General features: G+C 49.5%; 1 protein-coding gene across 17 annotated transcripts in view; it reads left to right on the plus strand.

Moving 5' to 3' along the window:
- The window catches only part of LOC102188534, a 147,744-nt gene that overhangs the window by 62,929 nt on the left and 57,159 nt on the right, over positions 1-27,656 (plus strand). For 13 of the 17 annotated variants that reach the window (XR_001919885.1, XR_001919884.1, XR_001919883.1 and 10 more), the window contains 5 exons: positions 8,577-8,716; positions 11,349-11,488; positions 15,554-15,693; positions 18,261-18,400; positions 26,277-26,426. The gene's annotated coding sequence lies outside the window, so the exon portion shown is untranslated. The other 4 variants (XR_001919887.1, XR_001919894.1, XR_001919892.1 and 1 more) reach the window with 4 other exon arrangements.

The following is a 27,656-nucleotide window of genomic DNA, read 5'->3' on the forward strand; positions in this document are numbered from 1 at the left end:
TACTTTGCCAGTGTGTGAGATGAGTGCAGTTGTGTTCTAGTCTGAGCATTCTTTGGGATTGGAATGAAAACTGACCTTTTCCAGTCCTGTGGCCATTGCTGAGTTGTCCAGATTTGCTGACATATTGAGTGCAGTGCTTTCACAGCATCATCTTTTAGGGTTTGAAATAGCTCAACTGGAATTCCATCACCTCCACTAGCTTTGTTCATAGTGATGCTTCCTAAGGCCCCCTTGACTTTGAATTACAGGATGTCTGGCTCTAGGTGAGTGATCACACCATTGTGATTATCTGGGTCTGGAGATCTTTTTTATATAGTTCTTCTGTGTATTCTTGCCACCTCTTCTTAATATCTTCTGCTTCTGTTAAGTCCATACCATTTTTGTTCTTTATTGTGTTCATCTTTGCAAGAAATGTTCCCTTGGTATCTTTAATTTTCTTACAGAGGTCTCTAGTCTTTCCCATTCTGTTCTTTTCCTCTATTTCTTTGCACTGATCACTGAGGAAGGCTTTCTTATCTCTCCTTGCTATTCTTTGGAACTCTGCATCTAAATGAGTATATCTTTACTTTTCTCCTTTGCCTTTCACTTCTGTTCTTTCCACAGCTATTTATAAGGCCTTCTCAGACAACTATTTTGCCTTTTCTTGGGGAAGGTCTTGATCACTGCCTCCTGTACAATGAAATGAACCTCTGTCCATAGTTCTTCAGGCACTCTGTCTATCAGATTTAATCCCTTGAATCTACTTGTTACTTCCACTGTATAGTTGTAAGGGATTTGATTTAGGTCATACCTGAGTGGTCTAGTGGTTTTCCCTACTTTATTCAGTGTAAGTCTGAATTTGGCAATAAGGAGTTCATGATGTGAGCGACAATCAGCTCCCACTCTTGATTTTGCTGACTGTATAGAGATTCTCCATCTTTGGCTGCAAAAAATATAATCAACCTGATTTCCATATTGACCATCTGGTGATGTCCATGTGAAGACAGACAGAGTGGAGAATAAATACATAGTTCATTAATATAGCTTAAGGAAAATATTTCCATATGTAATACCCTTTAGTTAGCTCAAAGTTTGGGGAAAGTTAAGTTCATGTGAAATAAGTTATTGTCATGGCAACACAGAATTTTAAAAGAACCCTTTTAATTTTGTATAGAGAAGGGAAAAAAATATGACAGCTGTAGTTTGTTTCCTCCTGATATTTAATAGAGAGATAAAAAGTGTCTGACACTTGTAGCCTATTTCCTCCATTTGGGGACCCCTAGCCTTCCTGTCTTTTCTTTTAGGAGAATTATCTTGCTTAGGGAAAGGGTCGTCATTTTCATTACATACCTGCTTCCAAGCTGATAAGGAGTGTCATCCCTAAATTGGAGAATCAACATATTTTGCTAACTCTCATATTGAGGGTCTGTGATCCAGGGGTCCCAAGTAGTAGTTGCAGGAAGTCGCTGCAGTTGCAGGAGTTTGAGCAACCATTTGCAACTTAAAAGCCTTCAGGCAGCTAGAAACAAATCCCATTACACAGTTACAGACTCAGGGAGCAAACAGCAAAAACAGAACAATCAGCAAAGTTAATAGTCACATTATGTCCATAGATAAGGTACAAAGTGTTGCACTAGTCCATCTTATGAAGAGTCGGACATGACTGAGCGACTTCACTTTCAGTTTTCACTTTCATGCACTGGAGAAGGAAATGGCAGTCCACTCCAGTGTTCTTGCCTGGAGAATCCTAGGGACGGGGGAGCCTGGTGGGCTGCCGTCTGTGGGGTCACACAGAGTTGGACACGACTGAAGTGACTTAGCAGCAGCAGCAGTCCATCTTATGATTGTTAGATGTCATCAGATTAAGAAGAGGCATCACATATGGTTGTTGTTGTTGAAGGTATTCACAAACTTGGAGAAGGTCCTTTGCTTGAAGTGGAGATGCCTACCATAGGAAGCCTTCCACTGATGAAGAGGGGAGCACTCTGCAGACCCAGCAGCTATACCTATTGTGGAATGCAGCGTAGGAGTGAGCCCAGGAAAAGGAAGGCATTATCTTGAAGATCCAATGGCAGACTCCGGACTTTCAGAGTCAGCATAAGCAGGCACACATAGATTATCAGGCCCGTCCGAAGAGTACTAAGAAAGAGAATAGAAAGTAAAGGCATAAAATGACATCACTTAGTTCTGGTATGGGTGCCACCTCTCAACTCTAGTGTGGTGCATCCACGAATCAATTCTTGGCACTTTGATAGCTGTGTGAGAAGAAAGAATAACCTGGTAAAGGCCTTCCCACAGGGGCTTGAGGGATCCACGCCCCACCTACCCCCCAATCCCAAAGTCTTTATCAGGACCTTGGTTCCTGGCTGGAACAATGGTGTGCTTGACTCAGAGGCTGGGTCAGGAGTCACCTCCCAGTATTTTTTAAATGTCTGTTGAAAAGCTGAGAGCTGAGTTACATAGTTGGTTAATTCCAAGTCTTTAGGAAAACTCTAGTGTAAACCCTTAAGAATTTTCCATTTAGCATTTTTAGGAATTATTAATCATCCATCCTTGAACTGTAACCATCCTTTATCAGTAATCTTTACTTCTCTTATTTTATGTCTTTCTAATTTTTTCTCAGAATATTTTGGTTTTGCCTATTCAATAGGATGTGTCCAGATCGAAGCCATCTGCAGGGGTTTCGTAGAGTGCCACCTTTATAGCTTGACAGTCAGCCAGCTGATTACCCTCACAGGAGATCATGTACTAGATCCTGTTCAGTAGACCAGACCTAGGCCCATTCAGCCCAGTGAACTCTTGGCTTGAAAAGGTGCATTTCATCCCAGTTTCATCTGCAAGTGGGCTAGTTGGGGCTGTGCTGATGTGGAAGCCCTCACTGTTGAGGTCCTTAGGTTTAGTAATATTCCTGAGTGCCTGTGGGCTGCAGCAGTAGCAGGACCTAGTGGAACAGTGGCAGGGGCGAAAAGCAACTGCCCTTGGCAGTTGCTGTATAGCAACTCTTGTCACAGTGCATGAATCCTGAAGGCCACTGTAGACTGTGCAGTGGCCCTGGCCATGTATTCTTCCGACAGGATGGCCAGAGGCCTAGAGCAGAATGGTTGTGCAGGTGAGGAATGGTGCAGTATGATTGCATGGGATGATCTCTCCCCTGAGGCTGCAGGCACTGTCATTGTGGTTCTAACAATATGTACTGTGGTCCTTTTGGAGCTGCCGTCAGCTGGGTACAGAGGAGAGGGCATTACTGCTGTTTGGAGGGCTCAGTCATAGGTAACGCTTGAGGCCTTGGTGGCGCAGTGCAAGAAAGACTCTTCAAGCATATCTTTGGTACCTTGAAGAGTTGCACCAAATGAGGCCAAGGAGCCAGCCCTGAGGGTGGTAATGCAGTGTGTGCACATGCTGCTTGGCCCTCATTTAGCCACTAGAGCTGGAATTTGCAAGATGTATGAGTCCTAAATGATGGGGCCAGCCAGACAGCCCACATGGCACCCAGGTGTTTGCCACACTCGCAGTGAAGTATTGACCTTGGAGGCCCGTGGCTGTGGTAGAGATTTGGAATCAGTTGGCATGACAAGACTTCCTCAGTGTAGCAGCCAGTGGCTCCCATCACACTAGGGCGGAGGACCTGGAACATTTAAGGTCATCCCCTGGCTTTTATAAATTCTTCTGGTGATCTGTGAGCACTCAGTGGTTTTACCATAGGGGAAAAGAGGTGCACAGCCGAATAGAGTGGTGTTGACATAACTAAAGCCTACCTTCTTCCTGTGGGTCATCCTGGGTGCTGATTGTCCCTGTGAGCAGAGCCGTGGAGGCTTCAGATGTGGGTGAGTTGCCCTTTGGGGCAGGAGGAGTTCAATTTGGACCAAGCCCTGCATTTTGCAAGATTTTCCCATAGGGCATGGTCAGCACCCAGAGCCCTGCAGGCAGTGGATCTGAGGATAATCTGGCTGGGAAAGGGGTCCCGTTTCTGTGAGAGTGACTACTGGATCCTGGTACCTGAAGAAGACCAGGTCCCATCTTGCACTTTGCGGTGGAGGCCAGACAGTGATTGGACTGACTGCATGAAGACATGCATGCCCTGATTCTGCTCTTCAATGGTGAGATGGGCCGTATCTGCCCCGGGGCCAACTTCACCATCAGTTCAGTTCAGTCGCGTTCGACTTCTTTGTGACCCCGTGAATCGCAGCACGCCAGGCCTCCCTGTCCATCACCAACTCCCAGAATAACACAAACTCATGTCCATCGAGTTGGTGATTCCATCCAGCCATCTCATCCTCTGTCGTCCCCTTCTCCTCCTGCCCCCAAATGCTCCCAACATCAGGGTCTTTTCCAATGAGTCAACTTGTCTCATGAGGTGGCCAAAGTATTGGAGTTTCAGCTTCAACATCAGTCCTTCCAGTGAACACCCAGGACTGATTTCCTTTAGGATGGACTGATTGGATCACCTTGAAGTCCAAGGGACTCTCAGGAGTCTTCTCCAACACCACAGTTCAAAGCATCAATTCTTCGGCGCTTAGCTTTCATCACAGTCCAACTGTCACATCCATACATGACCCCTGGGAAAACCATAGCCTTGACTAGACGGACCTTTGATGGCAAAGTAACGTCTCTGCTTTTTAATATGCTGTCGAGGTTGATCATAACTTTGCTTCCAAGGAGTAAGCATCTTTTAATTTCATGGCTGCAGTCACCATCTGCAGTGATTTTGGAATCCAAAAAATAAAGTCTGACACTGTTTCCACTGTTTCCCCATCTATTTCCCATGAAATGATGGGACCAGATGCCATGATATTAGTTTTCTCAATGTTGAGCTTTAAGCCAACTTTTTCACTCTCCTCTTTCATTTTCATCAAGAATCTTTTCAGTTCTTCTTCATTTTCTGTGATAAGTATGGTGTCATCTGCATATCTGAAGTTATTGATATTTCTCCTGGCAATCTTGATTCCAGCTTGTGCTTCATCCAGCCCAGTGTTTCTCATTATGTACTCTGCTTATAAGTTAAATAAACAGGATGAACAATATACAGCCTTAACATACTCCTTTTCCTATTTGCAAACAGTCTGTTGTTCCATGTCCAGTTCTAACTGTTGCTTCCTGACCTGCATACATGATTCTCAAGAGGTAGGTCAGGTGGTCTGGTATTCCCATCTCTTTCAGAATTTTCCCAGTTTATTGTGATCACACAGTCAAAGGCTTTGGCATAGTCAATAAAGCATAGATGTTTTTCTGGAACTCTCTGGCTTTTTCGATGATCCAGCAAATGTTGGAAATTTGATCTCTGGTTCCTCTGCCTTTTCTAAAACCAGCTTGAACATCTGGAAGTTGACGGTTCATATATTGCTGAAGCCTGGCTTGGAGAATTTTGAGCATTACTTTACTAGCATGTGAGATGAGTGCAATTGTGCGGTAGTTTGAGCATTCCTTGACATTGCCTTTCTTTGGGATTGGAATGAAAACTGACTTTTTCCAGTCCTGTGGCCACTGCTGAGTTGTCCAGATTTGCTGGCATATTGAGTTCAGCAATTTCACAGCATCATCTTTCAGGATTTAAAAAGCTCAACTGGAATTCCATCACCTCCACTAGCTTTGTTTGTAGTGATGGTTTCCAAGGCCCACTTGACTTCACATTCCAGGATGTCTGGCTCTAGGTGAGTGATCACACCATCGTGATTATCTGGGTCATGAAGATCTCTTTTGTACGGTTCTTCTGTGTATTCTTGCCACCTCTTCTTAATGTCTTCTGCTTCTGTTAGGTCCCTACCATTTCTGTCCTTTATCGAGCCCATCTTTGCATGAAATGTTTCCTTGGTATCTCTAATTTTTTTTTTGACGAGATCGCTAGTGTTTCCCATTCTAGTGGTTTCCTCTATTTCTTTGCATTGATTGCTGAAGAAGGCTTTCTTATCTCTCCTTGCTGTTCTTTGCGACTCTGCATTCACATGGGAATATCTTTAATTTTCTCCTTTGCTTTTCACTTCTTTTTTCACAGCTATTTGTAAGGCCTCCCCAGACAGCCATTTTGCTTTTTTGCATTTCTTTTACATGGGGATGGTCTCGATCCCTGTCACCTGTACAATGTCATGATCCTCCATCCATAATTCATCAGGTACTCTGTCTATCAGATCTAGTCTCTTTAAATCTATTCCTCACTTTCACTGTATAATCATAAGGGATTTGACTTAGGTCATACCTGAATGGTCTAGTGGTTTTCCCTACTTTCTTCAATTGAAGTATGAATTTGGCAATAAGGAGTTCATGATCTGAGCCACAGTCAGCTCCCGGTCTTGTTTTTGCTTACTGTGTAGAGCTTCTTCATCTTTGGCTGCAAAGAATATAATCAATCTGATTTCGGTGTTGACCATCTGGTGATGTCCATGTAGAGTCTTCTCTTGTGTTGTTGGAAAAAGATGTTTGCTATGACCAGTACGTTCTCTTGGCAAAACTCTATTAGCCTTTGCCCTGCTTCATTCCGTACTCCAAGGCCAAATTTGCCTGTTACTCCAGGTGTTTCTTGACTCTACTTTTGCATTCCAGTCCCCTATAATGAAAAGGACATCTTTTTTGGGTGTTAGTTCTAAAAGGTCTTGTAGGTCTTCATAGAACCGTTCAACTTCAGCTTCTTCAGTGTTACTGGTCAGGGCATAGGCTTGGATTACTGTGATATTGAATGGTTTGCCTTGGAAATGAACAGAGACCATTCTGTTGTTTTTGAGATTGTATCCAAGTACTGCATTTCGGACTCTTTTGTTGACTATGATGGCTACTCCATTTCTTTTAAGGGATTCCTGCCCACAGTAATAGATATAATTGTCATCTGAGTTAAATTCACCCATTCCAGTCCGTTTTAGTTCGCTGATTCCTAGAATGTCAACGTTCACTCTTGCCATCTCCTGTTTGATGACTTCCAATTTGCCTTGATTCATGGACCTGACATTCCAGGTTCCTATGCAATATTGCTCTTTACAGTGTTGGACCTTGCTTCTGTCACCAGTCACATCCACAACTGGGTATTGTTTTTGCGTTGACTCCATCTCTTCATTCTTTTTGGAGTTATTTCTCCACTGATCTCAAGTAGCATATTGGGCACCTACTGACCTGGGGAGTTCCTCTTTCAGTATCCTATCATTTTGCCTTTTCATACTGTTCATGGGAGTCTCAAGACAAGAGTACTGAGGTGGCTTGCCATTCCCTTCTCCAGTGGACCACATTCTGTCAGACCTCTCCACCATGACCCGTCCTTGGGTGGCCCCACACAGCCTGCCTTAGTATCATTGAGTTAGACAAGGCTGTGGTCTGTGTGATCAGATTGGCTAGTTTTCTGTGATTAAGGTTTCAGTGTGTGTGTCCTCTGATGTCCTCTCCCAACACCTACCATCTTGTTTGGCTTTCTTTTACTTTGGACGTGGGGTATATCTTCACGGCTGCTCCTTACCTTGGATGAGGTCGCCCGTCCTGACCTTGAATGTTGAGTAGCTCCTCTCCACCCTCCTGCCCATGCAGCCGCTGATCCTCAGACGTGAGGTAGCTCCTCCTGGCCGCCACCCCTGACCTCAAGCGTGGGGTAGCTCCTCTCGGTCGCCGCCCCCAACCTCGTGCGTGGGGTAGCTCCTATAGGCCTTTCCTGCACCATGACAACCTGGTGTTCTCGGTCACCACCCCTGAACTTGGGCATGGGGTAGCTCCTCTTGGCCACACTTCTGTGTGGGCCATTGCAGCTACTGCAGTTCTGTTGGTCAAAGAAAGCCTCCGTGCTTCTGTTCCACTCTCATAATGCAAGAAGTTTAAACAGTCACCTTGGACAAGGGGTATCTCTTCAAGACTGCTCCAGCACAGCACAGCTGCTCCTCCTTACCTTGGACTAGGGGTATCTCCTCATGGCTGCCCTTCCTGACCTTGAATGTGGAGTAGCTCCTCTCAGCCGTCAGCCACCACTCCTTGGCAGTTATCTAGGAAAGTTTCCTTGGTCAGGGAAGATATGAGACTTGTGACAAGGACCTCTGAGCTGTAGTAGTAGCTGGAGAAGTCTCAGGGTACGTGGCATTCACACAGATGGTCAGCAAGGCGTACTTAGGTGGTCAGGTCCCTGTGCTTTGGTCAGAGGGCATGGAGCATGGAGATTGGGAGCCCAGAACTTCCGTCAACAGCCCGTTGGTGAAATTTTGCATGGGGCTCTAGGAAGGTGCCAGGTGTCATCCCCCATTTTGTGGGAGGGTGGGAGGTCAGGGCTTCGTGGAGACGGCAGGCATGTTCAGACACCAGGGTCTTTGCACGTGGGCTCTGAGACATAGAAATACCTGGAATGAGTTCCCCTGGTACACCCATGCTGAGAGCGCATCTTTGTTGGTACACTGGAAGAAGGCACTCAGCACCACATCAAATGCCCTGCACCCTTGCACGCTCAGTCAGACAGACACCCACAGGCACTTGAACCTAATAACTGAACTCTTTCTATAGACATATATCCAGTCGTCTGTAGAATCAGTACAGTTGGGTTGCAGATACAATCCTTCCCTCAGGGAACCATGGGCATCAGTATTCCTTAGCGAGAAGCTGGGTACACATCTGAAGCCTGCCTGTGCTTTCTGTCCCCTTGTCAGGTGAAGTTCCCAAGTGTGAGTGTCCATCACTCAGGAAATGGAGCCCTGCTCGTGAGATGGTGACTCGAGGTGCTAGGGAGTCCGGTGAGAAGTGTGGCGGGCCCAGGTTGCTGCCACTGCTTTTTGGATCACCGAGCACGGTACGCTTTCTCCTGCCTCAAGACGTATCATGGATTTTGGCTTTCCTGGGACTGTCTGAGTGGCTGTACGTATGGAGAGACCATTCCTCTTGCTGAGAAGCCTGGGGGCTCTGAATTCCCCCAGCTGCTGCAGGACTCCCAGGTCACTGGTTCCTCCTGGGAGCGGCCCGTCCTGCCCTGTGGAGGTGGGCAGTGAGCCAGCACATGCTCGGATCGATGATGACACCCTCACATGCATTCCTTGGAAAATTGAACAAAATGAGTGAGAACTCACTACCGTCTCCTCATCGAAACAGGTCTAGCACGTTGCCTCCCTTGGAGTTAAGGGCAGGACTGGTTAGCAGTGAGGGCATCTCCCGCTGTGTCACACACACACAGAGGAGCTAGGTCACCACCATTTGCGAGGCTCCTGTCTGAGGGTGGGCCGTGTACAGACGTTGGAGTGGCTCTTGGAATGTGAGGTCCGTGGTGAAGAGCACTGAGGAGCATAGAGGCATCTGGGTTGTCCAGTGGTGGTTGAAGTCGCAGTAGATCCTGGCTGAGCTCTTGAGCTCTTCACTCGGAAATGTGTGTTTCCTCCCAGTTCATGCTGTGAGTGGGCTAGTTGGGCCTGTGGTGCTATGAAAACCGAAGCAAGGAAGCTTCTGTGGCTTCTGATTCGAACCCCATGTCAGATCTGAGGTCCTCGCTGTTGGGGCCCTTTGAGTTGGTGAGATTCCTGTGTTCCCTCTGGGCTGCAGCAGTTGTAGGGACCTACAGGAACAGTGGCAGTTGTGCAAGGCAATAGGCCTTGTTTCTGCCCTTGGAAGTTCCTGAATTGCAACTGCTGTCACAGTGCTTGAGTCTTGGAGGCCACCATGGACTGTGAAGTGATCGCAGGCCTGCATTTCTCCTGCAGGTTGGCCAGAGGCCTAGAGCAGAATGGTTGTGCCGGTGAGGTAAAGTGCAGTATGATTTCCTGGGACAGTATGTCTACTGAGGCTGCAGGCACTGTTGTTTTTTCAGTGATACATACTGTGGTCCTTTTGGAGCTGTCCTTGGCTGGATACAAAGGAGAGGGCCTTGCTGGTGATTGGGAGGCTCGGTGATAGGTGACCTTTGTGGCCTTGCTGACCAGCTACCAGTAGAATGACTCTCCAAGCGTATCTTTGGTGCCTTGAAGAGTTGCAGTAACAGAAGCCAAGGAGCCAGCCCTGTGGGTGGTAATGCAGTGTGTACACATGCCCCATGGCCGCCATTTGGGCCCTGACCCTGGAATTAACAAGGTGTGTGAGTTCTTAAAGGCTGGGGCCAGGCAGACAGCCCTGATGACACCCAGGTGTTCTCCACACTGGCAATGAAGCATCAACCTTCAAGGCCCTTGGTTATGGTAGAGATTGGTCATTGGTTGACAGACCAGCACTGCCTCAGTGTAGGAGCCAGCAGCTCCCCTGGCACTATGGCAGAAACCTGGCATATCCAAGGTCTTCTCCTGGCAGGTCTTTTGAAGTCTTCCTGGAAGCCGCCTTGGTGATCTGTGAGCCCTCCGTCATGTGGCATAGCTGAGACATGGTGGAAAGGTGTGATGTCACCCTAGTCAAAGCCCACCTTCGTCCTGTGGGTCTTGCTGGGTGCTCATTGTCCCTTTGTGAGCTGAGGCCCTGGAAGCTTCCAATGTGGGTGAGTCGTCTTTTGGGTCAGGAGGAGTTCAATTTGGACCAAGCCCTGCATTTTGGGAGCTTTCTCTAGGGTGTGGTCGGTACCCAGGGCCCTGCATGCTGTTGGTCTAAGGATAATCTGGCCAGGAAAGGGGTCTAGTTTCTGTGAGAGTAACCCTTGAATCCTGGTACCTGAGGAAGACCAAAGCCCATCTTGCACTTTCCGGCAGAGGCCGGACAGTGATTGAACTGACTGTGCAGGAAGAGATGCATCCCCTGAATTCTTTTGCTTGAGGGTGTGGTGGGCCATATCTGCCCCAGTGCCAAGTTCACCATACTATGTGGTTTTATGGGAAAGTTTCCTTGTTAGGGTAGGAGGTAGGACTTGTGACAAGGACCCCTGAGCTGTAGTAGTAGCTGGGGTAGTCCCAGGGTACGTGGCATTCACACAGATGCTCCGCAAGGCGACCTTGTTCAGTCAGGTCCCTGTGCTTTCGCCAGAGTTCATGGGGCATGGAGATTGGGAGCCCAGAACCTATGTATGTAGCTCTTCAGTGAAATTTTGCATGGGGCTGGAGGAAGGTGCCAAGCGTCATCCCCCATTTTGTGGGTGGCAGGTCAGGGCTCCATTGAGATGGGACATGTGTTCAGACACCAAAGCTTTTGCACGCGGGCTCTGAGACCCGGAGTCACCCAGGAGTTTCCAAGGGAGCCCTAAAATGCTAGGAGTGCATCCTTTTTGGTATGCTGGAACACAGGCACTCAGCCCCACATCAAATTCCCTGCCACCCTGATCAGTTGGACATACACCCACAGGCACTAGAACCTAATAACTACACTCTTCTGACAGATAGGTATCCAGTTGTCTGTACAGGGTCGATACACTTGGCTTGGAGATACAGGCCTTCCCCCCATAAAGCACGTGCATTGATCTCGCTCAGTGAGAGACCGGGTACACATCTGAAGCCTGCCTGTGCTTTCTGTCCCCTTGCCAGGTGAAGTTGCCAGGCATGACTGTCCATCACCCAGGAGACGAAGCCACACCTGTGAGGCGGTGAATCGAGGTGCAGGGGAGTCTGACGAGAAGTGTGGTGGGCCCAGGTTGCTGCCAGGTCTTTTTGAATCAACAAGCTCGGTATGCCTTCCCCTGCCTCAAGACATGTCATGAATTTCAGGTTTCCTCGGACTGCTTGAGTGACTGTACATATGGAGGTACTATTCCTCTTACTGAGAAGCCTGGGGGTTCTGAGTCCCCCAGCTGCTAGAGGACCTCCATGTCACTGGCTCCTCCTGGGAGTGGTGCTGCCTGCCCTGTGGAGGTGGGCAGCGAGCCAGCACGTGCTCGGATCGATGATGACACCCTCACATGCATTCCTTGGAAAATCTGAACAAAATGAGTGAGAACCCACTACCGTCTCCTCATCGAAACTGAGGTCCAGCACGTTGCCTCCCTTGGAGTTAAGGGCGGGACTGGTTAGCAGTGAGGGCATCTCCCACTGTGTCACACACACACATGGAGGAGCTAGGTCACCACCATTTACGAGGCTCCCGTCTGAGGGTGGGCCGTGTACAGATGTTGGAGCAGCTCTTGGAATGTGAGGTCCATGGTGAGGAGCACTGAGGAACATAGAGGCATCCGGCTTGTCCAGTGTTGGTAGGAGTCGCAGAAGATCCTGGCTGAGCTCTTGAGCTCTTCACTCAGAAATGTGTGTTTCCTCCCAGTTCATGCAGTGAGTGCGCTAATTGGGGCTCTGTTGATGTCGATTCTGAAGCAGTGAAGCTTCTGTTGTTTGTGATTGGAGCCCCAGGTCAGATCTGAGGCCCTCGCTGTTGCAGCCCTTTGGGTTGCTGAGATTCCTGAGTGCTGTGTGGGCTGTGGCGGCTGCAGAGACCAAGGGAAATGGTGGCAGTTGTGAAAGTTAATAAGCCTCATTTCTGCCCTTGGCAGTTCCTGAATTACAACTCTTTCACATGCTTGAGTCTTGGAGGTCACCATGGACTGTGCTGTGGTCCTGGGCCTGCATTTCTCCTGCAGGTTGGCCAGAGGCCCAGAGAAGAATGTATGTGCAGGTGAGGAAAAGTACAGTGTGATTTCCTGGGATATGTCCACTGGGGATGCAGGCACTGTTGTTCTGTCTTCAGTGATATATACTGTGTTCCTTTTGGAGCTGCTCGTGGCTAGGTGCAGAGGACAGGGCATTGCTGGTGGTTGGGAGGCTTGGTAATAGTGACCTTTGTCGCCTTGGTGGCCTGATGCCAGTAAAAGGTCTTTCAAACTGTATCTTTGATGCCTTGAAGAGTTATAATAACTAGGCCTGGGAGCCAGCCCTCTGGGTGGTAATAAGGTATGTGCCCCCATTTAGTCCTTGGGACTGGAATTTACAAAGTATATGAGTTCCGGAAGAATGGGGCCAGCAAGACAGCCCGGATCCCACCCAGGTGTTCACCACCCTGGCAGTGACATATCAACCTTGGAAGACCATGGTTGTGGTAGAGATCCGGCATTGGTTGGCATACCACGCTGCTTCAGTGTAGTAGGCATTGGCTCCCCTGACATGATGGTGGGAAACCTGGCAAATCCAAGGTCTTCCCCTGCCTGTTTTTTGGAGTCTTCCTGGAAGCAGCCTTAGTGATCTGTGAGCGCTTGGTGGTCTTGTGTGGTGGAGACGAGCTGCCAGGCAGAATGGCATGGTGTTACCATAATGAAAGCCACCTTCTTCCTGTGGGTCTTGCTGAGTGCTGATTGCCCTGTGTGAGTAGAGCCCTTGAAGGCTTCTGATGTGGGTGAGTCACCCTGGGGGGCAGGAGGAGTTCAATTTGGACCAAGTCTTGCTTTGTGGTGGTGATGGAATTCCAGTTGAGCTATTTCAAATCCTGGAAGATGATGCTGTGAAAGTGCTGCACTCAATATGCCAGCAAATTTGGACAACTCAGCAGTGGCCACAGGACTGGAAAAGGTCAGTTTTCATTCCAATCCCAAAGAAAGCCAAAGAATGCTCAAAATACCGCACAGTTGCGCTCATCTCACACACTAGTAAAGTAATGCTCAAAATTCTCCAAGCCAGGCTTCAGCAATACGTGAACCGTCAAATTCCAGATGTTCAAGCTGGTTTTAGAAAAGGCAGAGGAACCAGAGAGCAAATTGCCAACATCTGCTGGATCATGGAAAAAGCCAGAGAGTTCCAGAAAAACATCTATTTCTGCTTTATTGACTATGCCAAAGCATTTGACTGTGTGGATCACAATAAACTGTGGGAAAATTCTGAAAGAGATGGGACTACCAGACCACCTGACCTGCCTCTTGAGAAATCTGTATGCAGATCAGGAAGCAACAGTTAGAACTGGACATGGAACAATAGACTGGTTTGAAATAGGAAAGGAGTACGTCAAAGCTGTATATTGTTACCCGCTCATTTAACTTATAAGCAGAGTACATCATGAGATATGCTGGACTGGCGGAAGCACAAGCTGGAATCAAGATTGCTGGAGAAATATCAATAACCTCAGATATGCAGATGACACCACCCTTATGGCAGAAAGTGAAAAAGAACTAAAGAGGCTCTTGATGAGAGTGAAAGAGGAGAGTGAAAAAGTTTGTTTAAATCTCAACATTGAGAAAACTAAGATCATGGCATCCAGTCCCATCACTTCATGGCAAGTAAGTAGATGGGGAAACAGTGGCTGACTTTATTTTTCTGGGCTCCAAAATCACAGCAGATGGTAATTGCAGCCACAAAATTAAAAGAAGCTTGCTCCTTGGAAGGAAAGTTATGACCAACCTAGACAGCATATTAAAACAGCAGAGACATTACTTTGCCCACAGAGGTCCGTCTGGTGAAGGCTATGGTTTTTCCAGTAGTCATATATGGATGTGAGAGTTAGACTATAAAGAAATCTGAGTGCTGAAAATTGATCCTTTTGAACTGTGGTGTTGGAGAAGGCTCTTGAGCGTCCCTTGGACTGCAAGGGGATCTAACCAGTCCATCGTAAAGGAGATCAGTCCAGGGTGTTCATTGGAAGGGCTGATGTGAAGCTGAAACTCCGCATCCTTTTGCCACCTGATGTGAAGAGCTGACTCATTGGAAACAACCCTGATGCTGGGAAAGAGTGAGGGCCGGAGGAGAAGGGAACGATAGGATGAGATGGTTGGATTGCATCACTGACTCAGTGGACATAGTTTTGAGTAAACTCCGGGAGTTGGTGATGAACAGGGAGGCGTGGGATGCTGTGGTTCATGGGGTCGCAAAGAGTTAGACACGACTGAGTGACTGAAGTAAAATGAACTTGCTTTATTGGATTTTTCTCTAGGTTGTGGTTGGTATCCAGGGCCCTGCAGGCTGTGGATGAGCATAATCTGTCCAGTGAAGGGGCCCTGATTCTGTGGAAGTGACCCCTGGATCCTGGTACCTAAGGATGACCACCCCTTGTCTTGTACTTTCCAGCAGAGCCCCAGAGAGTGACTGGACTGATTGGACAGGAAGAGACCCATGCCCTGTATTATTTTGCTCTGTGAGGGTATGGTGGGCCGTATCTGGCCCAAGGCCAAGTTAACCACACTGTAGGCCTTCTCTGGAAAATTTCCTTGTTCAGGGAGGAGGTGGAACTTGTGGGAAGGACACTTGAGCTGTAATAGTAGCTGGGGTAGTCTCAGGATAAGGGACCTTCACACAGATGCTCCATGAGGGAACGTTGGGCACTCAGGTTCCTGTGCTTTGGTGATACAGCAGGGGTCATGTAGATCAGGAGCCCAGAGCCTATGTCAATCCCTTGGTGTAATTTTGCATGGTGTTGGTGGAAGGTGCTAGGCATCATCCCTCATTTTGTGGGAGGGTGGGAGTTCAGATCTCCACGTGCGTGTTCAGACACCAAGGCCTTTGCGCAGGGGCTCTGAGACACGGAAATACACGGAAAGAGTTCTAGAGGCACGCTGAGAATCCTGAGAGCACATCCTTGTTGGTACACTAGAACACAAGTACTCAGACCCACATCAAGTTCCCCTGCATGCTTGCACACTCAGACAGACATCCACTGGACATGAACCTAACTTTCTGCACTCATTCCAACACATAGGTATCCAGTTGGAAATAAGGGATACTGCAGTTGGGAAGCAGAAAAGGCCTTCCCTCATGGGCATTGATATGCTTAGTGAGAAGCTGGGTACACATCTGAAGCCTGCCTGTGCTTTCTGTCCCTTTGTCAGGTGAAGTTGCCTGATATGACTGTCCATCACCCAAGAGATGAAGCCCTGCCAGTGAGGCAGTGACTCAAGGTGCAGAGGAGTCCGGTGAGAAGAGTGGTGGGCCCAGGTTGCTGCCACTGCTTTTTGGATCACTGAGCATGGTACGCCTTTCCCTGCTGCAAAACGTGTCATGGATTTCGGCTTTCCTGGGAATGCCTGAGTGGCTGTAAGTATGGAGGGACCATTCCTCTTGCTGAGAAACCTGGGGGCTCTGAGTTTCCCCAGCTGCTTGAGGACTCTCAGGTCACTGGCTCCTCCTGGGAGCGGTGCTGCCTGCCCTGCAGAGGTGGGCAGCGAGCCAGCACGTGCTCGGATCAATGATGACACCCTCACATGCATTCCTTGGAAAATCTGAACAAAATGAGTGAGAACTCACTACTGTCTCCTCATCGAAACTGAGGTCCAGCATGTTGCCTCCCTTGGGGTTAAGGGCGGGACTGGTTAGAGGTGAGGGCACTGTGTCACACACACACATGGAGGAACCAGGTTACCAGCATTTGTGAGGCTCCCGTCTGAGGGTGGGCCGTGTACAGATGTTTGAGCGGCCCTCTTGGAATGCAAGGTCCATGTAAAGGCACTGAGGAGCGTAGAGGCATCTGGCTTGTCCAGTGGCGGTAGGTGTCACAGTAGATCATATCCTCAGACAGTTGAGGTCTTAGCTTGGAAAGGTGCATTTCGTCCTGATTCCTGCTGCAAGTGTGCTAACTGGGGCTCTGGTGATGTCGATTCTGAAGCAGTGAAGCTTCTGTGACTGGAGCCCCAGATCAGATCTGAGGCCCTCGCCATTGTGGCCCTTTGGGTTACTGAGATTCCTGAGTGCCGTGTGGGCTGTAGTGGCTACAGAGACCTAGGGGGATGGTGGCAGTTGTGAAAGTTAATAAGCCTCATTTCTGCCCTTGGCAGTTCCTTAATTGCAGCTCTTGTCACATGCTTGAGTCTTGGAGGTCACCATGGACTGTGCTGTGGTCCTGGGCCTGCATTTCTCCTGCAGGTTGGCCAGAGGCCCAGAGGAGAATGTATGTGCAGGTGAGGAAAAGTGCAGTGTGCTTTACTGGAATGATATGTCTGCTGAGGCTGCAAGCACTATTGTTCTGTTTTCAGTGATACAGTGTGGTCCTTTTGGACCTGCCATCAGCTGGGTACGGAGGAGAGGGCATTGCTTGTCATGGGAGGCTCAATGATAGTTGACCTTTGTGGCCTTGTTGGCCCACTGCCAATAGAAGGACTCTCCAAGGGTATCTTTGGTGCCTTGAAGAGGTGCAGTAATGAGGCCATCGAACCAGCCCTGTGGGTAGTTATGTGGTATACACACATGCCCCTTGGCTACCATTTGTCCCCTTGGCCTGGTATTATCAAGATTCCCTAAGATTGGGCCAGCCAGCCAGCCCTGATAGCGCCCATGTGTTTGCCCCCCTGGCAATGAAGCATCAAGCTTCGAGGACTGTGGTTGTGATAGAGATTGGTTGGCATACCAAGGCTGCCTCATTGTAGGAGACAGCAGCTCCCATGCCACTATGGCAGAGACCTGGCACATCCAAGGTCTTCCCCTGGCAGGTCTTCTGAAGTCTTCCTGAAAGCATCCTTGGTGATCTGTGAGCCCTTGGTCGCGTTGCCCACCTTCTTCCTGTGGGTCTTGCTGGCTACTCCTTGTCCCTGTGAGCCAAGGCCCTGGAGGCTTCAGATTTAGATGAGTCACCCGTTGTGGCAGAATGAGTTCAATTTGGACCAAGCCCTGCATTATGGGGGCTTTCTCTAGGGTGTGGTCAGTACCCAGGGCCCTGCAGGCTGTGGATTTGAGGATAATCTGGCTGGGAAAGGAATCCCGTTTCTGTGGGAGTGACCCCTGGTTCCTTGTACCTGAGAATGACCAGGTCTCATCTTGCAGTTTCCAGTGGAGGCCGGACTTTGATTGGACTGAATGGCAGGAAGATACGCATGCCCTGAATTCTTTTCCTATTTGAGAGTGCAGTGGGCCATATCTGCCCAAGTGCCAAGTTCACCTTACTGTGCAGTTCTCTGGGAATATTTTCTTGTTAGGGTAGGAGGTGGGACTTGTGACAAGGACCCCTGAGCTATAGTCGTAGCTCACATAGTCTCAGGGTATGTGGCATTCACACAGACTCTCTGCAGGGTGACCTTGGGCAGTCAGGTCTCTGTGCTGAGGTCAGAGATCATGGGTCATGGAGATTGGGAGCCTAGAGCCTATGTCAACAGCCCCTTGGTGAAATTTTGCATGGATCTTATGGAAGATGCCAAGTGTTATCCCCATTTCATGGGAGGGCGGGAGGTCAGGACTCCATGGAGATGGCACACGTGTTCAGACTGCAGGGCCTTTGCATGTGGTCTCTGAGACTTGGATACCCGGACAGATTTCCAGACACACACCCAAAATGCTGAGGGTGCATTCTTGTTGGTACAGCAGAACACAGGCACTCAATCTCACATCGAATCCCCTGCGACCCTTGCATGCCTGGTCAGAAAGACACCCACATGCACTTGTGCCTAATTTGCTGCACTCTTTTGAAAGATAGGTAACCAGTTGTCTGTAAAGGATCAACATAGTTGGGTTGCAGATACAGGCCTTCCCCCAGTGAAACATTTGCAGCAGTATTAGTGAGAGACCAAGTGCACATATCAAGCATTCCTGTGGTTTCTATCCCCTTGTCAGGTGAAGTTGCCAGGTGTGACTGTCTGTCACCCAGGAGATGAAGCCCCACCTGTGAGGCAGTGACTCAAGGTGCAGAGGAGTCCGGCGAGAAGTGTGGCATGCCCAAATTGCTGCCACTGCTTTTTGGATCACTGAGCACGGTACGCCTTCTCCTGCCCCAAGATGTGTTGTGAATTTCAGGTTTCCTGGGACTGCCTGAGTGGCTGTACGTATGAAGGGACCGTTCCTCTTGCTGAGAAGCCTGAGGGCTCTGAGTTCCCCCAGCTGCTGCAGGACTCCCAGGTCACTGGCTCCTCCTGAGAGTGGTGCTGCCTGCCCTGCAGAGGTGGGCAGTGAGCCAGCACGTGCTCGGATCGATGATGACACCCTCACATGCATTCCTTGGAAAATCTGAACAAAATGAGTGAGAACTCACTACCGTCTCCTCATCGAAACTGAGGTCCAGCACGTTGCCTCCCTTGGGGTTAAGGACGGGGCTGGTTAGCAGTGAGGGCATCTTCCACTGTGTCACACACACGCATGGAGGAGCCAGGTCACCACCATTTGTGAGGCTCCCGTCTGAGGGTGTGCTGTGTACAGATGTTGGAGTGGCTCTTGGAATGTGAGGTCCATGGTGAAGGGCACTGAGGAGCATAGAGGCATCCAGCTTGTCCAGTAGTGGCAGGAGTCGCAGTGAATCCTCTCGGACAGGTGAGCTTTTGGCTTGAAAATGTTCCTTTCTTCCTGGTTACTGCTGCAAATGCACTTATTGGGTCAGTGGCGATGTGGAATCTGAAACAAGGACACTTCTGTGGCTTCTGATTGGAGCCCCAGGTCAGATCTGAGGCCCTCGCCATTGCGGCCCTTTGGGTTGTTGAGATTCCTGAGTGCCCTGTGGGCTGCAGTGGTTGCATGGACCTAGGGGAATGGTGGCAGTTGTAACAGTTAATAGGCCTCATTTCTGCCCTTGGCAGTTCCTGAATTGCAACTGCTGTCACATGCTTGAGTCTTGGAGGTCGCCATGGACTGTGAAGTGATCCCAGGCCTGGATTCCTCCTGCAGGTTCGCCAGAGGCCTAGAGCAGAATGGTTGTGCCGGTGAGGAAATGTGCTGTGTGATTTCCTTGGACAATCTGTCCCCTGAGGCTGAAGACACTGTTGTTTCTTCAGTGATACATACTGTGGTCCTTTTCGAGCTGTCCTCAGCTGGGTACAGAGGAGAGGGGATTGCTTGTGCCTGGGAGGCTCAGTGACAGTGACCTTTGTGGCTTTGGTGGTCCAATGCCAGGAGAAGAACTCTTCATTCGTATCCTTAGTACCTTGAGAAGTTGCACTAACCGAGTCTAAGGAGCCAGCCCATGGGTGGTAATGTGGTGTGCGTACATCCTCTTGGCCCCCATTTGGCCCCTCAGCCTGGAATTTGCAAGGTATGTGATTTGTTAAAATTTGGGGCCAGCTAGTTGGCCCTGATCCACCCAGGTGTTCGCCCTGCAACAGTGAATTATCAACCTTGAAGGCCCATGTTTGTGATAGAGATTGGTCATTGGTTGGCATACCAAGGCTGCCTCAGTGTAGGCACCAGCAGCTCCCCTGGCACTATGGCAGGAGACCAGGCACATCCAAAGTCTTCCCCTGGAAGGTTTTCTCATGTCTTCCTGGAAGCCACCTTAGTGATCTGTGAGCACTTGGTCATCTTATGTGGCAGACACAAGGTGTAGGGCGGAATGGCGTGATGTCACTGTAGTCAAAGCCCACCTTTTTCCTGTTGTTGGGTGCTGGTTGGTCTCTGTGTGAACAGAGCCCCTGGAGGCTTCCGATGTGGGTGAGTCACTATTTGGGGCAGGAGTGTTCAATTTGGATGAAGCCCTGCTTTATCGGAGTTTTTCCCATAAGACGTGGTCAGTACCCAGGAGCCTGTACTCTGTGGATCTTAACCTATTCTGGCCAGGCAAGGGGCCCCGTTCCTGTGGGAGTGACGCCTAGATATTGGTACCTGAGGACGAGTACCTCTTGTCTTTCACTTACCATTGGATCCCTGGAGGTGATTGGACTCACTGAGCAGGAAGAGGCTCATGCCCTGAATTCTTTTGCTCTTCAAGGATATGGTGGGTCATCAGCCCCAGGGCCGAGTTCACCATACATTTCTCATTCTAATGGAAAATTTCCTTGCTCTAAGTAGAGCTGGGTCTAGTGGGCAAGGACACCTGAGCTGAAGTAGTTCCTGGTGTAGTCTCAAGCTCTGTGGCATTAACAGAGTTGCTCTGCAGCACGACCTTACTTGGTCCGATTCCTATGCTTTGGTCAAAGGGAATGGTCATGGAGATAGGGAGCCCAGAGCCGATGTCAACAGCCCCTCGGTGAAATTTTGCATGGGGCTTGTGGAAGGTGCCAAGCATCGACTCCATTTTGTGGGAGTGTAGGAGGTCCACACTCCATATAGATGGCATGCATGTTCAGACACCGAGGCCTTTGCATGGGGCTCTGAGACATGGAGATACCCGGAAGGAGTTCGAGGCCCATCCAAAATCCTAAGAGTGCATCCTTGTTGGTACGCCAGAGCACATGCACTCAATCCCACATCGCATACCCTGCCACCCATGCACACTGTCAGACACCCACTCACTCTTGAACCTACTTTGCTGCACTCATGCTCACATATTTATCCAGTCCTAGGTAGGGGATCAATACATTTGGCTAAGCAGATAAGGGCCTTCCCCCAGGGAACCATGGGCATTAACATTGTTCAGTGAGAACTTGGGTAAACATCTGAAGCATTCCTTTGCTTTCTCTCCACTTGTCAGGAGAGGTTCTTGGGTATGACTGTCTGTCATCCAGGGCAAGAAGCTATGCACATGAGACAAGTACCTCGAGATGCAAGGGAGTCTGGTGAGAAGTTGACAGGTCCAGGTTCCTGCCACTGCTTTTTGGATCACTGAGGATGGCACCTTCTCTTACCACAAGATGTTTCATGGATGTAGGGTTTCCTGGGACTGCCTGAGTAGTTGTATGTATGGAGGGACCATTCTGCAGAGAAGTCTTAGAGCTCTGAATTCCCCTGGCTCCTGAAGGACTCCTGGGTCACTGGCTCCTCTTGAGATTGGCTCTACCTGCCCTCCTGAGGTGGGCAGCAAGCCAGCGTGTGCTCGTATCTATGACAATGCTCTCGTATGCGTTCCTTGGGAACATCTGAACAAAATGAGTCAGAATTCACTACTACTTCCTCACCGACAGTGAATTCCAGCACGTTGCCTCTCCTGGGGCTAAGTGTGCGCTAATTAGCAGTAAGGGCTGCTTTTACTGTGTCACATACATGCATAGAGCAGGAGGATCACCAGGATCACCACTGTTTGCAAGGCTCCCTTTTGAGTGGGCTGTGTAAGATGTTCATGCGGTTTTCCTGGAGTGCAGGGTCTGAGGTCAATGCCACTGAAGTTCACGGGAGACGTCTAGCCTGACCAGTGATGCTAGGAGTCAGAGTAGATCCTGGCCTAGGCCTGTTGAGCTCTTGGCTTGAAAATGTGCGTTTTGTTCCAGTTCCTGCTGCAAGTGCGCTAGTTGGGGCTGTGTTGATGTGGAAGTCAAAGTGAGGAAGATTTTGTAGTTTCTTATTGGAGCCTCAGGTCAGATCTGAGGTCCTAGCTGTTGAGGCCCTTTGGGTTGGTGAGATTTCTTGAGTGCCCTGTGGGCTGTAGTTTGCAGGGACCTAGTCAAATGGTGGCAGGGGTGAAAGGCAATAGGCCTCGTTTCTGCCCTTGGCAGTTCCTGTGTTGCATCTTCTGTTACATGCTTGTGTCTTGAAGGCCGCTGTGGACTGTGTGGTGGTCCCAGCCTTGCATCCCTCCTGCAGGTTAGCCAGAGGCCTAGAGCAGAATGGTTGTGCAGGTGAGGAAAAGTGCAGTGGGATTTACTGGGTTGATATGTCTGCTGAGGCTGCAGGCACTGTTGTTCTGTTTTCAGTGATACAGTGTGGTCCTTTTGGAGCTGCCCTTGGCTGGGTACAGAGGAGAGTGCATTTTGGTGCCTGGCAGGCTCGGTGATGGGTGATCTTTGTGGCCTTGGTGGCCCACTGCCAGAAGGACTCGAAAAGCATATCTTTGGTGCCTTGAATCCACTTATTGAGACCTCACAGCCAGCTAGTGTGGGCAGAAACGAGATCTTTGCACATATCTGTTTTTCCTTTTGGCCTGGAATTTGCAAGGTGTATGAGTTCCTAAAGATGGGACCAGCTGGACCGCCCAGATGGCACCTAATTGTTTACCACCCTGACTGAGAAGTATCAACCTTAGAGTCCTGTGGTTTTTAGAGAGTCATCTTTGGTTGGCATACCAAGGCTTCCTCCATGATTTAGCAAGTGACTCCCCTGGCACTGTTGTGGGAAACTTCACATAACAAAGGTCTTTCCCTGGAAGTTTGTCTCAAGTCTTCCTGCAAGCAGGCTTGGTGTTCTGTGAACACTTGATGGTTTTGTGTAGCAGTGAAGGGATGCCAGGCAGAATGGTGTGGTGTCACCATAATCAAAGGCCACCTTCTTCCTGTTGGTCTTCTGAGTACTAAATGTCCCTTTGTGAGCAGACCTGGTGGCTTCTGATGTGGGTGAGTCACACTAGGGGTAGATGGAGGAGTTCAATTTGTAGAATCTCTTTATTTTATGAGTTTTTCCTGGGTGTGGTTGGTTCCCAGGGTCCTGCAGGCTGTAGATCTGAGCGTTATCTGGCCGGCAAAGGGGCCCAGTTTCTGTGGGAGTGACCCTGGATCCTGGTACCTGAGGAAGACCAGGTCCCATCTTGCCCTTTCTGGTGGAGCCCCGGAGAGTGATTAGACTCACTGGGCAGGAAGAGACTCATGCCCTGAATTATTTTGCCCTTTTAAGGAATAGTGGGCCATATCTGCCCCAGAGTCATATTCCTAATACTTTTGACCTTATTGGGGAAAGTTTCCTTGATCCAGGAGGAGGTAGGTCTTGTCACCATGGACACCTGAGCTGTAGTTTTAGCTGACATGTCTCATGGTACATGGCATACACAGTTGCTCTGCCAGGCGACCTTGGGAAGTCAGGTTCATGTTCATAGTGAGAGGGCATGGGTCACAGAGATCACGAGCCCATGCCCTATTTCAACAGCCCCTTAGCATGAAATTTTGCATGGGGCTTGTGGACAGTGGCAGGCGTCATCTGCCATTTTGTTGGACAGCAGGAAATCAGGATTCTGTGGTGAAGGCATGTGTGTTAAGATACCAAGGCCTTGGTAGTGGGACTCTGAGTCCTGGAGACACCCAGAAGGAGTTTCAGAGGCACGCCAGAGTCTTGAGGCACATTCTTCTTGGTACACTGGAACACAGGCACTCAGACCCATATCAAATCCCCTGCCTCGCACACATACTCAGTCAGACAGACACTGATAGGAACTTTAAGATAATTTCCTACCTTTGTGCTATAGATTGGTATCCAGTCATACATGAGGGATCGAGGCAGTTCAGAAGCAGATGCAGGCTTTCCCCCAGGGAACCATGGACACCGATATTATTCATCGAGAACCCAGGTGCACATTTGAAGCCTGCTTGTGCTTTCCTTTGACTTGTCAGGAGAAGTTGCCAGGTATGACTGTAGCGTAGAAGAATCTCTGCCTGTGATTCAGTGAATGGAGGTGCAAGAGAGTCCTGTGATAAGTGTGGCAGGAACCACCTTAGAGTTTCTGCTTTTTGGATCACTAAGGATGGTACGCCTTCCTCTGCCCCAAGATGTGTCGTGAATTTAGGGCTTCCTGGGATTGCCTCAGTACCTGTAAGTGTGAATGGACTTTTCCTCTTGCCAAGAAGCCTGGGGACTCTGAATTCTCCCAGCTCTTAGAGGACTCCCAGGTCATTGGCACATCTTGGAGCAGCCCTGCCTGCCCTGCTGAGGTATGCAGCGAAGCAGCACATGCTCGGATCAGTGATGACAACTTTCATATTTATTCCTTGGAAAATCTGAACAAAATGAGTGAGAACTCACTACCATCTCCTCATTGATACTGAGCTCTAGCACGTTGCCTCCCATGAAGCTAGGGTTGGGCTAGTTATCAATTAGGGCCAGCTTAGACTTGATCACACACATGCATACAGTACCTGGGTCACCTCCATTTGGTTGTCTTCTTTCTTTGGGTGGCCCTTACAAATGAGTTAAGTTTGTCTCTGGCTTCAATAATCTAGCCTGGGATGTTGTCCTTTGTTACGGTGTGTGTGCGGTTATCAGAGGTAATTGAAGCCATTTGAAGCATCTGAGCATCTGATCTGCCATTGAGTTTCACTGACCCCCTGCTGCCCATTGCTTGGTGCTCTGGAGAAAAGCCAAGTTTTTTTCACTCATGATTCATACAGCAGTTTTGGCCTCAACTGGCTTTGATGTCATTTTTTTCTCCAGGAAGGCATGCTGCAGATTTTCTCCTGAGATTCAGAGGAGATCAATGGTCAGAGCATCCAGCAGGTGGGCCAAGCCAATGGCCCTTCTGTTTCTTTGGTTGTTGTCTGAGTGAGCACTGGTGTTGGGAGACTGAGCCTGGCAGATGCCGTAGAGCATTTCTGAGGATGGAAATCCTGTGTCAACGAGAGGGACCTGCACATTGCCCTGAGAGGGGGTGCAGATGCTGGGGCAGAGCAAAGCTTGGGAAGTGTGAAATGCACCTCAAATGGTGGTGGAACCCATGGGTGGATGGGCAAGTGGATGGATCTGTGACTCAGTTAGGTTCCCTGAAGTCTGTGTTACCTTCAGTTAAGGTTGGAGTGAGTGTGGGGAAGCACCATGGTGGCAGGTTCACAGGTTCATGGACCCGCCACAGTTGGCCTCTCCTGTGATAGGTCCTTTGTGGCAGACCTCTGAAGCTGGGAGTGGTTTCCAGTCTGGTGTCATATCTTGTCCTGTCCAGGGTGTCAAGTATGAGGAACATGGGATATTTTCTATCCATCCTGCCTCGTTCTCCCCTTGTGTTTGGCGTGAAGTTGTACTTCAGGATATCCCATTGTCATTTGTAAATCCAGCCCACCTATCCTTGCCTGAGTTTAGGGGCTCTTCCCAGAAATCAGGGAGCAGGATCCTGTGGAGAAAGGGGAGTTGGCGGCCCATGTGAGTGGGCAGTCGTAGGGGCAGGAGAGGCTGTCTGGCGTGGGGCTCAGTTTGTCATTTGGCCCGCTGGTGCAGGGAGGCTGTGCTCTCCTGTGTTCCTGGCCTCTGGCCAGAGGCGTCATGTGGATTCATTCATCATGCCTCTTTGCCGGATTCTGTGATGGTATGGCTGATGGTGTCTGTGTGGTCATGGACAACCTGATTCTCATGTTGTGTCCGAGTTCGTGGCAGTGATGTTACTGCCTTACAAAGAGAAAGTTAGCATGCAAGTGACCTGGTTGCTTTAAAGGGTGGAGCCCCAGCATCTCTGCCCTTCAGAATGTCTGCAATGGCCTGTAGCTCTTTGTGCTGTTCAAGGAAGGTCTTCTAGCATGGCTCTTGGCTAGGAAGCCTATACCCTCATGTGTCAGCCAGGCTGAGTGCAGGTGTCCATTGGGACCCCTTTGTTGCAGGGCTAAAAGAGCCTTTTTTCATGGATATACAACCTGTTGGAAAAGGAACTTATTATCATGGAAGCCCTCAGGTAACTTTTATCCTTCCCTGTGCTGGCAAGTCCATTGTGAGCAGAATAGGTGCCAAGAGTGGATATGTTTCCCTGGAAGGGCAGTGGCTATTAGGCCAAGGGGGCTCAGTTCACCTCATGGTGTCTCCAGAGTTCTTGGGGGACATCCTTAAGCTTTCAGTGGGAACGGCAAAAGAAGAGAAATTGCAGGGCCTGAGACCAGGGACTTGGCAGATTGGTGCTATTTGTCGTGATGGCCCCTTGACTCCGGAGGTATCCATGTGCAAATGCACTCACATTTGGCTGTTGACACACCAGGCCGAGGTGCAGCAGTTGAATAGTAGATTCAAGAATGAGGGCAACCCTCCTGGAGGCCTTGCCTCTTTCCCCTGTACACCTGTTGCTCTTCCTCATGCATGCATGTGTTTTCTCACCTCAAGGCAAATTGAGTTGCCCAGGATGGAAGACCATTGTCAACAGGGAACCCGTCACACATTCTGTGAATCCCAGCCTGGTGAGACAAGGAGCATGAGCCCCTGGGGGCCATTGTGCATGCAGCCCTTGTGTTTACAGATGGAATACCCATGGAGGTAAGTGGTCCTTATTTGAGGAAACCTGGTGGTTTGGCTCCGGTGATCTGGGCATGGGATCTTCAAGGGTTTCCCTGGAGTATGCAAAGTCCCAGGGCCCAAGGCTTGGCTGCAGTTCCTGCCCCATGGCTGCAATCTGTGCGGTCTTGAATGCTGACCTGATTGAGCTCGCTGGCCTTCCTGGGATGGAGATGGTGACTTTGCTCATGCAGCTCCTGGGCACACGTGCTTGGATCGATGATGACTCCCCCAAATGCATTCCTTGGAAATCTGAACAAAATGAGTGAGCCATCCGTACCGTCTCCTCATCGGAACTGAGGTCTAGCACGTGATTTCCAGTGGGATCAAAGGGCCAGGGTCACATTTCATTTGCTCCCTGGGGTGTAAGCAGCCACAGTGTGCAAGCTGAGGGTGATGGCCTTGTGGTATGGAGATGAGCCATGAGGAAGGTGCCCTGACCTCCCAACCTCAGGATATGGCTAGGGACCATGAGTCATCTCTGGTTGCATGAGTCTAGCCAAGGCTTTTGTCTCCTGGTATGTATGATTCTATTGGTAGCAGAGACATGGAAGCCATTTGAGAGCGTCTGGACTGCCATTGAGTTTGTCAGCCACACCACCTTTGCCTGAAAGTGTTTTCACTCATGGTCAGGAAAGGAGTCATGGCTTCAGACAAGTTTCTATGTCATGTTCTTCTGGGGGATGGGATGCCGCATAGTTTTCTCCTGGTGATCAGAGATCATTGGGCAGAGTGTCCAGGAGGTGGGCCAAGCTGATGGCCCCTCATCTGATTGTTTCTTTGGTTGGTATGGGAGTGGGCACTAGTGTTGGGAGGGTGAGCCTTGCAGATGCATTAGGGCATTTCCAAGGATGAAAGTCCTAAGTGAACAGGAGGGACCTGCACATTGCCCTGAGGTGGGCAGTTGCCAGGGGAGAGCAAAGCTTGGGGATCGTGAAATGTACCTCAAGTGGCAGTGGAACCCATGGATGGATGGGCAAGTGAATGGATCAGCAAGTCATCAGGTTCCCTTAATTCTGGGTTGCCTTCAGGTTCAGTTGGAGTGAAATTGGGGAAGGACTGTGGTGGCAGGTTCACAGGTTCATGGACCATTGAACAGTTGGCCTCTGCTGTGATTGGTTTCCTTTGCTGCAGACCTCCAGAGCCATGAGTGCTTCCCCAGGTGGTGTCTTATCTTGTCCTGGCCTGGGGGTTATATGAAGCAGAGGGGAT

The sequence above is a fragment of the Capra hircus genome, chromosome 21 (genome assembly GCF_001704415.2).
Source record: "Capra hircus breed San Clemente chromosome 21, ASM170441v1, whole genome shotgun sequence".
NCBI lineage: Eukaryota > Metazoa > Chordata > Mammalia > Artiodactyla > Bovidae > Capra > Capra hircus.